Raw genomic sequence first — 12,515 nt, forward strand, 5'->3', positions numbered from 1 at the left:
AAGTCCTCTCTCTCTAAATTGTTCAGAGCTCTATAATAGATATAAATATGTCTCCCTGCAATAATGAAGCTTTAAAAACAGAGCAATATTATTATCGCCATTTTGAAAAATATATAAATCTTTTGATAATTCAATATTATTAGAAAGGCAGAATCTTCAAGTAAACTCAGAAATGCTCAGAACTATTGCCTACCTTTCCGTTTTTCCTCTGGTCCTTATTGTGATTCACAGACCATGGAAAGAACTAGCCTTAATTAAGTAGACTGCAAAGCAAACTCTCTATTAGTGAACAAATTCATTACCATAGCACTCAATTTAATTAGTAAATATTATAAAGAAACATAAAGGAGTAATATTACTTACCCAGGATTGCTTGTCCAATGCCATACAACTAAAAAAATAGTCTGAACATAATCATATACATTGTGGAGGGCGTATAAATTGATACACCCTCTCTGGAGGATAATTTGGCAATATCCCTGACACTCATGCATATAAATTTTAGTCCAGCAATTCTATTTCTAGGAAGTTCTCCAACAAATACATGCATGCAAATTTGCAAAAACACATATACTAGGCTATTCATTGATTCACAAAAAAATGGAAACAATCTAAATATCCATCAACAGGGATTTGTTAAATCAATTATGTTATCTCTACAATGAAATATCCTGCAGCCATTTTAAAAGAATAAAATAGATATAGATATAATGATCAAGTTAAAAAAACAAAAATAAGGTACAGATCATATTGAATAATGTAATATTATCTGAGATTATTGAAGAGAGATTAAAAGTATTTTACAAAGAGCTTATTTAAATATGGTGTACATAAAAAGCATATATATGTGCATATATTAAAAACTTATTACATATACATGCTTGAATATACATAGGAAGACATACAATGGTTGCTTTAAACTTTGGGTCAGGGATCAGAAAGACCTACTTTTCTCTGTATACCTTTAGAATGGTAATGCTTAAATTTTTTTCATATTTTAAAAATAATTTTAAAAAAAGAAATGACCTTCCTTGAGCAAGTCACTTAACTTTTGTATATGGGTATAATAATAGTAGCAGCTGACATTAAGTTATGACCATGGGTCCATCCTCTGTGCTCAGGGCTTTTAACATGGATCATTTAACTTAATCTCAAACCAAACCTGTCTAATAAGCATTATTGCTTTATCCCCATTTTATAAGTCAGAAAAAAGATGTATCACCAAACTAATAAGTGAAAGTGCCAGAGTTTGTCAGTTTCCAGAATCCTTCTACTTACAGGGTTATGTAAGAAGAAGGGAGAAAGAGCAGGTGAAGTATATAGCAATGTCTGGCCCTCTCGAAGTGCTTAGGAAATGTTAGACATTATGACCACTGTTATTTCTTCTCTGCCAGGAAACTTCCAGCCATTAGAAACATGCACCAAATTGAACAGAAACAAGGTTGGCTTTGTCCTGAAATCACTGTTGAAATTAGCAGGGACATGGTCATGAGTTATACACAGTCATAACTTGAGCTTGAACATGTGGAGGCACCTCCCATCTCTTCAGGCATGAAGAGGTTTGCCATGAGAGGTCACTAGGGAAAGCACTTTGGCAGGGTGTGTTCTTTCCCCCCTCCAGATATGCTGGTTTTACCACTATTAATAAGAGATGTGTGTGACCAGGAAAAGTATTGACTGGAGATGGGTAATCACAATTTACATTTTAAAGCTTAATCCGATCCCCTCTAGAGTCAAGGACTTAGAGTTTTCTAAATGGTCAAAGTCTTTCTCGTGTCACCATTTATGGATCCTAGTTCAAGCCTGAGGGGTCTGGAATGTAGTTTTTGTTCTGCAGTATTTGTGTGTGCATGCAGGAACGAGCACGCATATGTATGTTTGTGTGTGCGTACCTGTGATTCATTATTTTCTCCAAAGCTCAGCCAGGGTGTCCTGTCACCTGGACTCCCACTCAAGCTTATCTGATGTTTCTTTTGAGAAAACAGGAAGCCAAGGGGCTTAAATTCTGCTTTCAGCTCTGCTACAATTAACTCCCTTTTCAATTCCTACGTTTTTGCTCGTTTGGTAAATTAGGGCAGTCTCCCAATGTTTACTTCATCTCCCCACACAACTGAGAGCTCCCTAAAGGCAGAAACTTTTGTATCAATCATTGAATTCTCAATGTCTTGAAGAATGTCTGGCATATAGCACACATTCAGTAAACACCAAAGTTTCCTTCCAGCTACAGTATGGCATGGTTCCATGAAATCATAATCTAGTGCACTGAGCTGACTCCAGCACATGCAGCAGATAGCACTGGCTGCCTGTCAGCACTCTTCTCTGCCCACTATTGAGACACCTTCATGAACATTTCCACTGAAATATAAATAATATGTACAAAAGGAGATGATGCTGAGATCTGCCACATTTTCCTCTTCTCTAGCAGTATTGAAAATGGTTTGGATGAGGAAGAAAAGGAAAGTATTAATTTGAAGGGTAAGTGATCTGGTTTTAGTTATGCAGGCTGTACCTGTCAATCACTCTCATCCATTATGGAGAAGTGGCTCCCCACAGCACCTGTCACCAAGGCCTCTGTACTAAGTTCCCCTTGGTGAGATAAGCTGGAGAGGCCACTAGCCAACAATATCTGAAAGTTTCAAGTGACATGGAAGTCATTCTAGATCTGGAAGGAGAAATGACCAAGAATGACATTCTGGTCTCTTTATTTTCATGTACATTAGCCAGGATTCTTGGGTGTAAACAACACAAACAAACTCTGGCCAATAGAAGCAGGAGGGAATTTATTTTAAGGATTTTAGGTACCACAGAATAAGCAGGATACACAAACTGGTTCCACTGCCACCAGCTCCACCAACCCAACTGCTAAATACCAGCTGCCTCTTAGAGACCCCACCACCATGGTGAAATGTTGCCCTTTTATCTTTGCACTGCCTGCTCAAGATTCAAAGTTCCAAACAGGAGCATCTGTTTGGCCAAACTGAGTCCCCATTGGACTCCCATAGTGGGAAAGAAGATCCTAATTGTCACACAGGGTGGCAACCCAAATAGAAAGGAAGTTTTTAGCCTGGTTAGCCACAAGAAAATGACAAGTGCCCACTATATCACAGCTCAGTAGCATCTGTTTGCTTTGATGATACATAGTTTATAAAGGTGGGTAAAATTCAGTCTCTACAGTCATAGGCCCAGTGCCCTAACTGGGGCAGACTCATGATTAATGTACACAGGCTTGTTAGGAACTTTCGCTCTAAAGATTGAAAAAATCACCAATCAAAATTAAATTTTAATTTAATTTAATTTAAATTTTAAATTTTAATTTTTTCAGTTAGCAGTTTCTGCTACTTTACTCAAGCAATTTTAGAAGTTGCAGATGAGCACTGCAGGCTACTTGTTTTGTCATAAAATACTGCTACCACAAAGGAAGTTTAACTCTTGATCAAGTTTCCACTCCCCTCCTATTCAGCCAGAAGTCCACCCCACCTCAGAAAAGCAAGGTGACCCCAGGCCTTCCTCACTCTTAATCATGTTTCCTCTGGAACTCCAGTGACACTGCTTCAGACCTTGGCCTCAGCTCCCCAGCAGAAGGGCCTCTGGGATGAGCAGCTCAATATCTGGCTGTGCAGAGGAAGGGACAGTATTCATGCTTGGAAGGAAAACTTTTCTCCATCAAGAATGGTGATCCTCAAGGCAACAAACAAAAACCATGACCTTCAGAGGAGCAGGCCTGGCTGCAGAGGACAAAAGGTGGGGATGGGTGGGTAAAGTGGAGGCCACAGCAAGAGGCTGCCCCATCCAAAACCAGCAGCAGTAACTACCAAAGGACATGCAAAGGTGCAGGAATTTCACTTCCAGCAATCTGTTCCACATATATACTTGCATGAGTGCATAACGATACACGTACCAAGGTATTTACTAAGGCATTGTCAGCAACCACAAAAACAAACAAACAAAAAAAACTGGAAACAGGGGGTGGGAAGATGGCGGCTTTACTCTAGGCAGCATTTTTCTCGGCTTCTGTGAAGAGGAGGGAAACTTGCGGATCGGTGGAGAAACAGCAAGTGGACTAGGTTACTGAATCACTTTTGAAAACAGGACATCAAAAATTATTGCACTCACTGAAAAACCAGACGGTAAGGAGACTACTTCAGGACAAAAGGGGCCCAGGGATCAGCACGGGGACTAGGGGTGTGCAGTCCCCAAGCCCGGTTCTCCGGGCTCCCAGGAGAGGGAAGTCACTGCTCCCTCCCCCAAATATGGGGGGTGAGCAACTCCAGGGGAGAACGTGTTGCTAGAAGGAACAGATTGGCCTGTTGGACTGGGAAAAAATTGCCCAGGGACTATGAACACCCGCCCACAGACCTGGGAGAAGTGAAGTGAGGGACTCTAGCCGACAGGACCAGAGGAAGCCTGGAAGTGCGCCTGCACCCCTAGCCCGGTGGAAGTGCAGTTCTGTGGAGAGCACAGAGTCGGATGCGCTCGGGACACGCTCGGCTCGCGCCCCATAGGGAGGCCTGAATCGTGCACCGGGATCCCGGGAGGGACGTGGCGCTTGGTGCATTCCTGTAGTAGTGGCTCAGAAATTTCCAGCCAGCCTGACCAGGAAAGCCAGGAAAGGCGCCAACACCCGGTCGGAGTGCGGTTTGGCGGTGACCACGGAGCTGGAAAGGGCTGGGCTTGCGAACCATTGGGAAGACTGTTTCACACTCGCTGTGAACCCTGAACGGGTGCAACGAGGCGCTAAGAGCGATCCTAGACCCCGAATCTCAAAAGTTTGAAATTCCTGCAGGGAGGGCGCAGTGAATCCCAAAACGTCATGGGTACCTCCTGAAATCATAGAGCTGGAATCCTGCAGGACCCCGGAGTCCGGAAGAACGTGGAAGTGAGATCCAGAGAGCCAGTGTGCTCGGGAGCGCCCAGGGTACAGCACGTGTGTATTCTGACAGACTTGCTGAGATTCGGGCTGAAAGACAGAGAAGCATTTCAAAGGTCCCTCAGCCAGCTGAAGCCAGCAAGATCAGAAAAACTGGTCTGGCCAGTTAGAAACCAACAAGAGGGGTTTTTTTTTCTTTTTTTTTTCTTTTCTTTTTTTCTCTCCTTTTTTTTGTGGTTTGGTTTGGTTTGGTTTTTGTGGCTGTTGTTAGTTGATTGATTTTATCTTCTGTTTTATGTGACATTTTATTTTTCAATTCTTATTATTTTTATCTCACAATTTCTTATGTTTCTCTTCCATTCATCCTAATATCATTCTTTCCACTCCAAATTTATCTCTCCTGCACTACATCTTCTGCTTTTCTTTCCTTTTTCTTTTTTTTATCCTGCAAGTTACTGTAAATTTGTATTATCTTTTTCTCACTTTTCTGACATTTTTTATTTTAATAATATTTTGGTATTCTTTTTCTTTCTGTATAATCTTCTTTGCTTGGCTGACTATACTGTCATTTGATAGATTCCCCCTGGTATCTCAGTCACAAGATGTTGATAAGTTACTATCCTTCATCTGTGTTCCATTAATACACCTCTCAAGGTTCTATACTCTTTATTCTTGTTATCTAGACCTCATCGATTCTGCCACAGAACTGTCACTTTACTATTACTGTTAGTAAGACCTAGTCTATACAATTGTAAATACTTCTCAATTCCCCTACCTGATCTCAGCCCACTTTGCAATTTTCTGAACTATACTATTGTGAGGGTTGTCTTTATTCTTTTACACACTACTCCTATATACTAATCTTTAATCCAGCCCTACCTTAGAATCTGACCTTGTCAGATTCCACAGCCTCACAGCTTTGTAGATCCAACTAACAATCCTCTAGTCCTCAGTCAGAGTCTTACCTTCTTTCCACTCTTTGTAAAACATGGATAGTGGGGTGGAGGATCATGGTTAACACTATAAGGAGCCAAAGGATAACCCATCTCTTCTCTACTGGCTGCTAATGTAAATATCATAGTATACTGTCTTGCTGTCTTAAACCATTTTTGCCTTATTTCTCCAACTGATAACAAAAAAGAATAGGGGGAAGCTGTGAGCACCAGGATACACGAAGGAGATTGCACCACTGAATCTCACAAATATTCTACCACAGAAGTTCACACCATAATTACAGGGAATCAGAACAGATCAAATTAACAAACAAGAAGGAAAAAGAAGAAACACATGAACAATGAGAAAACAAAGAAACCACCCCCAACTGAAGGGAAATGATGAAGCCTCAGGAAAAATGCTAAATGAAATAGAGGTAACTCAACTGTCAGACAGTGAGTTCAAAACAATGATTACCAGGAAGTTCAATGAACTCACATTGAGTTTTCAGAAATTAGAGGGAAACTACATCAATCTCACAGAAAACTATATAAACATGAAAAAGGAAATAGAAACTCTCAACAAAGGTCAAGAGGAAATGAAGAATACAATTTCTGAACTGAAGAACACAGTAGAAGGAATGAAAAGCAGGATCGATGAAGCAGAAGATCGGATTAGCGAGCTGGAGGACAAACTAGAAAAAAACATCCAGAAAGAGCAAGAAAAGGAAAAGGAAAGAGCTCAGAAAGAATGAAGAGGGATTAAGAGAAATGCAAGACAATATGAAACGTAATAATATCTATATAATAGGGATACCAGAAGGAGAAGAAGAAGGGCAAGGGATAGAAAACCTAGTAGAACAAGTAATGAAGGAGAACTTCCCTAATTTGATGAGAGAAAAAGTCACACAAATCCAGGAAACACAGAGTCCCAATCAAGAGGAACCCAAAGAGGCCCACCTCGAGACATATCATAATTAAAATGGCAAAATTTCAAGACAAAGAGAGAATCTTAAAGGCAGCAAGGGAGAAAAAGGAAGTAACATACAAGGGAGCCCCAATAAGGCTAACAGCTGACTTCTCAATGGAAACACTTCAAGCCAGAAGAGAATGGCAAGAAATACTCCAGGTAATGAGAACCAGAGGTCTGCAACCAAGGCTGCTATATCCACCAAGGCTCTCGATCAAGATAGAAGGCCAATAAGAAGTTTCCCAGACAAAAGAAGTCTAAAAGAATACACCTCGACCAAACCAGCTCTGCAAGAGATCCTAAAGGGACTGCTTTATGGAAGGGAAGGAAAAGAGAGAGAGAGAGAGAGAGAGAGAGAGAGAGAGAGGGGAACACACATACATAAAAGAAAATGAATAAGTACCTACCAATAATAACCTTAAATGTAAATGGATTAAATGCTCCAATCAAAAGACACAAAATAGCTGAATGGATAAGAAAAAATAACCCACATATCTGCTGTCTACAAGAGACCCACCTCAGGATAAAAGACCTACACAGGCTGAAAGTGAAGGGATGGAAACAAATCTTCCAAGCAAATGGACAGGAAAAAAAAGCCGGGGTAGCAATACTCATATCAGACAAAATAGACTTCCAAAAAAGGTCCATAAAGAGAGACCCAGAAGGTCACTTCATAATACTCAAGGGAAGAATCCATCAAGAAGACATAAATATTGTAAATATATATGCACCCAACATAGGAGCACCCAAATACATAAAGAAAATCTTAGAGGACTTCAAGAAAGATATGGACAGCAACACAATTATAGTGGGAGATTTTAACACCCCACTATCAAAAATGGACAGATCTTCTAAACAAAATATCAACCAAGATATTGTGGCATTGAATAATACTCTTGAGGAAATGGACTTTACTGATATATACAGAGCCATCCATCCAAAAGAAGCTAAATATACATTATTTTCAAATGTACACGGGACATTCTCAAAGACAGACCACACGACAGAACACAAAACAAGCCTCAAGAATTTCAAGAAAATTGAAATCATACCAAGCATTTTCTCAGACCACAAGGGACTGAAGCTAGAAACCAACCCTAAGGAAAAAAACCAAAAACACTCAAAATCATGGAGATTGAATAGCATGCTATTAAACAATGAATGGGTCAAGAATGATATTAGGGAAGAAATCAAAAGGTTTCTGGAAACAAATGAAAATGAACTCACAACAACCCAAAACTTATGGGACACAGCCAGGGCAGTCTTGAGAGGGAAATTCATAGCGATACAGGCCCACCTAAAAAGGTTAGAAACATTCCAAACAAACAACCTAACCCTACAGCTACAAGAACGCGAGGAACAACACCAAAGGCAGCCCAGAGCAAGCAGAAGGAAGGAAATAACCAAGATCAGAGCAGAATTAAATGACATAGAGACTAAAAGCACAATCTAAGGATCAATGAATCCAAGAGCTGGTTCTTTGAAAAGATAAACAAAATCGACAAGCCTTTAAGCAGACTCATCAAGAAAAAAAGAGAGAAGACCCAAATAAACACAATCAGAAATGAAAGAGGAGAGATTACAACAGATACCACAGAAATACAAAGGATTGTAAGAAATTACTACAAAGAGCTGTATGCCAAGAAATTTGAAAACCTAGGTGAAATGGACAACTTTCTAGAAAAATATAATCTTCCAAAACTCAATGAAAAAGAAGCAGAAACCCTGAACAGACCAATAACAACAAAAGAAATAGAAGCAGTAATCAAAAAACTCCCAACACACAAAAGCCCTGGGCCACATGGTTTCACAGGACAATTCTACAAAACGTTTAAGGAAGAGCTAAACCCTATCCTTCACAGACTATTCCAAAAAATCCAAAAAGATGGGAGTCTCCCAAACTCTTTTTATGAGGCCAACATCATCCTAATTCCAAAACCAGATAAAGACACAACAAAGAAAGAAAACTTCCGGCTAATATCACTGATGAACATTGACTCTAAAATCTTCAACAAAATACTGGCAAACCACATCCAACAATACATTAAAAAGATCATACACCATGACCAAGTGGGATTCATTCCAGGGATGCAAGGATGGTTCAATATTCGCAAGTCAATAAATGCAATACATCACATAAACAAAAGCAAAGACAAAAACCACATGATTATATCAATTGTGCAGAAAAAGCATTTGACAAGGTACAGCACCCATTCATGATAAAAACACTCGGCAAAGTGGGAATAGAGGGAACATTCCTCAACATAATAAAGGCCATATATGAGAGACCTTCAGCCAACATCATACTCAATGGGCAAAAAGTAAAATCTTTTCCACTAAGATCAGGAACAAGACAAGGATGTCCACTTTCACCACTTCTATTCAATATAGTACTGGAAGTTTTAGCCACAGCGATCAGACAAGAAAAAGAAATAAAAGGCATCCAAATCGGAAAGGAGGAAACAAAACTGTCACTGTTTGCAGATGACATGATAGTATACATAGAAAATCCTATAGACTCTACCAAAAAACTGCTTGACCTAATAAATGAATTTGGCAAAACAGCGGGATACAAAGTCAATATCCAGAAATCAAAGGCATTTCTGTACACCAACAATAAAACAGCAGAAGCAGAGATCAAGGAAAAAATCCCATTTGAAATTGCAAAAAGAAAAATAAAATATCTAGGAATAAACCTAACCAAGGAGGTAAAAGACCTGTATTCAGAAAACTATATAACACTCCGGAAAGAAATCCAGGAAGACACAAACAAATGGAAACATACACCGTGTTCATGGATTGGAAGAATTAATACCATCAAAATGTCCATAGTACCCAAAGCAATTTACACACTCAATGCAATTCCCATTAAAGTACCAATGGCTTATTTCACAGACATAGAACAAACACTTCAAAAATTTATATGGAATTATAAACGACCCCGAATAGCTGCTGCAATTTTGAGAAAGAAGAGTAAAGTAGGAGGGATCACAATACCTGACACTAAACTATACTACAAGGCCACTGTAATCAAAACAGCCTGGTACTGGCATAAAAACAGGCACATAGACCAATGGAACAGAACAGAGACCCCAGAAATAAACCCAAGTCTCTATGGTCAATTAATATTTGACAAAGGAGGCAGCAACATAAAATGGAGTAAAAATAGCCTCTTCAACAAATGGTGTTGGGAGAACTGGACAGCCACATGCAAAAAAATGAAACTTGAGCACCAACTTACACCATATACAAAAATAAATTCAAGGTGGATAAAAGACTTAAATATAAACTGTGACACCATTAAAGTCCTAGAGGAGAACGTAGGTAGGAAAATCTCAGGTATTTCACGAAGAAACTTTTTTACTGACGTGTCCCCTAGAGCCAGGGACATAAAGGAAAGAATAAATAAATGGGACCTCATCAAAATTAAAAGCTTCTGCACAGCTAAAGAAAACAGTATCAAAATTAAAAGAGAACCAACTGTATGGGAAAACATATTTGCCAATGATACCTCAGACAAGGGTTTGATCTCCAAACTATATAAAGAACTTACAAGACTGTACTCTAAGAAGACAATGAATCCAATTAAAAAGTGGGCAAAGGACTTGAACAGACACTTCTCCAAGGAGGACATACAGAAAATACAAAGACACATGAAACGATGTTCAATATCGCTAGCTATCAGAGAGATGCAAATTAAAACCACAATGAGATACCACTTCACACCAGACAGAATGACCATCATAAACAAAGCAACAAACAACAAGTGTTGGAGAGGTTGTGGAGAAAAGGGATCCCTAGGGCACTGTTGGTGGGACTGCAGGCTGGTACAACCACTATGGAAAACAGTATGGAACTTCCTCAGAAAACTAAAAATGGATCTGCCTTTTGACCCTGCAATTCCACTGCTGGGACTCTATCCTAAGAATACTAAAACACCAATCCAAAACAACCTATGCATCCCAATGTTCATAGCAGCACAGTTTACAATAGCTAGATGCTGGAAGCAACCAAGATGCCCATCAGTAAATGAATGGATGAAAAAACTATGGTACATTTACACAATGGAATTCTATGCAGCAGAAAGAAAGGAGTTCCTATCCTATGCAACAGAATGGATGGAGCTGGAGAATATTATGCTAAGTGAAACAAGCCAGGCAGTGAAAGACAAATACCATATGATCTCACCTTTAACAGGAACCTAAATAACAAAACAAACAAACAAAATGTAACCAAAGACACTGAAATAGAGGACAGACTGACAGTGACCACAGGGGAGAGTAGAAGGAATTTAAGGGGATAGTGGGAAGGGTTCACAGGAACAAACTTAAAGGACACATGGTCATAAACTAAGGGGAGGGTGGTAATGGGAGGGAAGTGGGGAGGGGTGGGAGTGGGGACTGGATTGGGAGTAAAAAGGAGAAAACTGCATTTGAACAATGATTAAAAAATAAATAAAAAAACCTGGAAATAACCATCCAAAGTTAGTTGAACATGTTTACTGTAGAATCATATTATGAGGTCCTATGCAGCTATATTTTAAAAAAGGGTGACATGAGATGTGATAATATTGTCAATAAATTGAGAAAGTCAAGTGGCAAAACTGTATAGTATGATTTTTTTAATAAAGGACTGTAGGAAGGCTTGTATATGAATAAAAATACTGGAAGGGGAGCTTATAGACCTTTGGAATTCGTGGCTGGGGGCAGGGAAGAGGAGATCTTTACTTTTCACTTCATATCATTTTTCTGTTTGAATGTTTACTGTGGGAATACAGTGTATTTCAGGGATATCAATTCATTTTCATTGGGGGCCCACATCAGCTTTGCGGTTGCCTTCAAAGGGCGGAATGTAATTTTAGGACTGTATAAATGTAACTACTCCTTAACAGTGAAGCAAGAGCTCCGTGCTGCTGCTGGGTAGAAACAAGGTGCCAGGCCGGATAAAACAAGGTGGATAAAACAAGGTGGAGATCCGGCCCACAGGCTTTGTGTTCGTCACCTGTGGTGCATTTGTAACTAACTAACTGAAAGCATTATCAAGTGAAGTATAGCAGGCAAAGGAGTAAAATTGGTCATTAACAAGCAGGAATCAGGAGTTAAGATAAATATTTTTCCCAAATAAGGCAGCTCACCTGAGCCTGTGGGAAGGCATGTGTCTCATTTAAGAAAGCCTCTTGCAGGCCCAAAGGGAAAACCATCTCTGTATCTTTTCTTTAATGTCAGGAACACCTCAGAGCCAGGTCTGTACTCCACCCAGGTGTGGGGACCTATCTTATGCCTCCTGCCCAGGCCTTTTGCTGGCCCTCACACACAGCTAAGCTCAGCAAGAGCCGCTGACATAGTGGTGCCCCCTCCATCCCTCTACCCACCCCTCCCAAAGTCAATTGTTATTAAAATCGTGGAACTCGAGTTGGGCCTACTTTGTTTGTAGTCCTATAATAATGGTGGTAATGTTGGTGGTAATGATTAAGAAGCTGATAGAAGCCAGTCTGGAAACTTATCTGAATTCTAGAGTAGAAAAAAGAATGACCAGACTTGACTAATAATCTGAGAGAAATTCTGTCTTCTAAATTACCAAAAGCAGCCCAGAACAGTTTGTATTAAAGCTTGAATGATAAGAAGTGGCAAGAGAAATGGGGATGAGCTTAGTAAAAGGCCCTGAAATAAAAAATGCTCTCCTTAACTTCCCACTGACACAGAGGAATTTTACCCATACAAATCCTATAGAACCGCAGGCTCAAATG

Source organism: Phyllostomus discolor, chromosome 11, assembly GCF_004126475.2.
Source record: "Phyllostomus discolor isolate MPI-MPIP mPhyDis1 chromosome 11, mPhyDis1.pri.v3, whole genome shotgun sequence".
Classification (NCBI taxonomy): Eukaryota; Metazoa; Chordata; class Mammalia; order Chiroptera; family Phyllostomidae; genus Phyllostomus; species Phyllostomus discolor.